A 3,414-nucleotide genomic window follows, 5' to 3' on the forward strand; every position below is an offset into this window, starting at 1 on the left:
CAAGGAGGTACAGAGATTCCTCATTTCCCTCTGTACCCACACATGCATGGCCTTCCCTGTTATCAACATCACTCACCAGAATGGTATTTGTTTTTTCTCTCTTTTTTTTTTTACAAAAATGAACCTACATCAACCCACTGTTATCACCCAAAATCCATAGTTTACCTTAAGGTTTACTATGGGTGTTGTACAGTCTGTGGGTCTGGACAACTGTATAATGACATATATCTATCTATCATAATATCACACAAAGTAGTTTCACTGCCCTAAAAATTCTCTGTGTCCTGCCTTTCATCACTCCCCACCACCTCACCCCTCGTGACCACTGATATTCTTATTGCCTCCGTAGTTTTGCTTTCTCCAGAATGTAAAATAGTTAGAATCATACAGTAGGTAGCCTTTTCAGATCGGCTGCTTTCACTTAGTAATATGCATTTAAGATTCCTTCATGTCTTTTCACTGCTTGATAGCTCATTTCTTTTAGCAATGAATAATATTCCATTGTCTGGATGGACCACAGTTTATTTATTCATTCCTCTACTGAAGGACATCCTGGTTGCTACCAAGTCTTAGCAATTATGAATAAAGCTACTATTAACAACAGTCTGCAGGTTTTTGTACTAATGTCAGTTTTCAGCTCCTTTGGGTAAATACCAAGGAGTGTGATCATATGGCGAGAGTATGTTTAGTTTTGTAAGAAACCTCCAACTGTCTTCTGAAGCGGCTGGACCAATTTGCATTCCCATCAGCAAAGTATGAGAGTTCCTGTTGCTCCACATCTTCACCAGCATAATTGGTATTCTGGATTTTGGTCATTCTAATAGGTGTGTAGGAATGTCTCGTTGTTTAAATTTGTATTTTCCTGATGACATATGATGTGGAGCATCTTTTCATATGCTTATTTGTCATCTGTGTATCTTCTTTGGTGAGGTGTCTGTTAAAGTCTTTGGCCCTTTTTTTCTTTTTTTTTTTTGCGGTACACGGGCCTCTCACTGTTGCAGCTTCTGCCGTTGCAGAGCACAGGCTCCAGACATGCAGGCTCAGCAGCCATGGCTCACGGGCCCAGCCGCTCCGTGGCATGTGGGATCTTCCCAGACCGGGGCACGAACCCGTGTCCTCTGCATCGGCAGGCAGACTCTCAACCACTGTGCCACCAGGGAAGCCCTGTTTATTTATTTATTTAGCTGCATCGGGTCTTAGTTGTGGCACGCAGATCTTCATTGTGGCATGCGGGATCTTTCATTGCAGCTCATGGGCTCTTTGTTGCAGAGCATGGGCTTCTAGTTGTGGCATGCAGGGTCCAGAGCGTGTGGGCTCAGTAGTTTTGGCATGTGGGCTTAATTGCCCCGTAGCATGTGGGATTTTTGTTCCCTGACCAGGGATCAAACTCATGTCCAATGCATTGGAACCCAGATTCTTAACCACTGGGCCACAGGGAAGCCCCCTTCATCATCGTTTTAATTTCCAAAGGATCTGTAGTAATGTCCCATCTATTATTTCTGATACTAGTAATTTATGTCTTCTCTCTTTTTTCTTAGTTAGCCTGGCTAGAGACTTATCAATTTTATTGATCTTTTCAAAGAACCAGATTTTGGTTTTGTTGCTTTTCTTTATTGATTTCTAATTTTTACTTTCATTGATTTCTGCTCTAATTCTTTTTATTTCCTTTCTTCTGCTTACTTTGGGTTTAATTTGTTCTTCTTTTCCTAGATTCCTATAGTGGAAACTTAGATTGATTTTAGATCTTTCTTATTCTCTAATATATGCACTTAATGCTATAAATTTCCCTCTAAGCACTGCTTTTCACTGTATCCCACAAATTTTGATAAGTTGTATTTTTATTTTCATTTAATTCAAAATATTTTAAAATTTCTCTTGAGATGTTTTTCTTTCATCCACATGTTATTTAGAAGTATGTTATTGAATCTCCATGTATTTGGGGATTTTCCACTTATCTTTCTGTTACTGGTTTCTAGTTTCTTTCCACTGTGGTCTAAAAGCAGACATTGTGTGATTTCTATTCTTTTAAATATGTTAAGGTGTGTTTTATGGCCCAGAATGTGGTCTATATTGGTGAATGTTCCATGCAAGCTTGAGGAAAATGTGTCTTCTGCTGTTGTTGGATGTAGTAGTCTGTAGATGTCAATTATATCTTGTTGATAAATGGTGTTAAGTTCAACTATGTGCTTATTGATTTTCGCCTGCTGGGTCTTTCCATTTCTGAGAGAAGAGTGTTGAAATCCCCAGCTGTGATAGTGGATTCATCTTCCTCCTTACAGTTTTATCCATTTTGCCTCATGAAGTTTGATGCTCAGTTGTTAGGCACATACATTATTATGTCTTGCTCGAGAATTGACTCCTTTATTATTATGTAATACCCCTCTTTATCCCTAATAACTTTCCTTACTTTGAAGCATGTTCTGCCTGACATTAATATAGCTACTCCTGCTCTCTTTTCCTTAGTGTTAGCATGATATATTTTTCTCCACCCATTTACTTTTAATCTATATGTGTCTTTATATTTAAAGTGGGTTTCTTGTAGACAACATATAGTTAGGTCATGTTTTTTTTGTGTGTGTGTGGTATGCAGGGCTCTCACTGCTGTGGCCTCTCCCGTTGCGGAGCACAGGCTCCGGACGCGCAGGCTCAGCGGCCATGGCTCACGGGCCCAGCCACTCCGTGGCATGTGGGATCTTCCCGGACCAGGGCATGAACCCGTGTCCCCCGCGTCGGCAGGCAGACTCTCAACCACTGCGCCACCAGGGAAGCCCTAGGTCATGTTTTTGATCCACTCTTTTAATTGGTGTATTTAGATCACTGACATTCAAAGTGATTATTGATACACTTGGATTAATGGAAAATAGTAACCATATTTGTTACTATTTTCTATTTTTTGCCCTTGTTCTTTGTTCCTATTGTTGTCTTCCTTTCTTTTTCTGCCTTTTGTGATTTTAATTAGTCATTTTATATGATTTCCTTTTCTTTCCTTTCTTTGCATATCAGTTATACTTCCTTTTACTATTTTTAGTGCTTTCCCTAGAGTTTGCAATATACATTTACAACTAATCCAATTTCACTTTCAAATAACATATACCTCTTCATGGGTAGTTGTACTTTATAATAACAAAAGAATTCTAATTCCATCCTCCTGTCCCTGTATAATTGCTATCATTCATTTCACTTATATGTAAGCATACATAAGTGCATATATATGATATATACATAAGCAGATATAATTGAATACATTGTTGCTATTTTGAACAAACTGTTGTCTGTTAGATCAATTAAGAATAAGTCGTAATTGAATACATTCTTGCTATTAGTATTTTGAAAAAACTTTTCTGTTAGATCAATTAAGAATAAAAAATAAAAGTTTTTATTTTACCTTCTTTTTTCCCTTCTTCAACGCTCTTC

The sequence above is a fragment of the Lipotes vexillifer genome, unplaced genomic scaffold, assembly GCF_000442215.2.
Source record: "Lipotes vexillifer unplaced genomic scaffold, Lipotes_vexillifer_v1.1 scaffold252, whole genome shotgun sequence".
Lineage (NCBI taxonomy): Eukaryota > Metazoa > Chordata > Mammalia > Artiodactyla > Lipotidae > Lipotes > Lipotes vexillifer.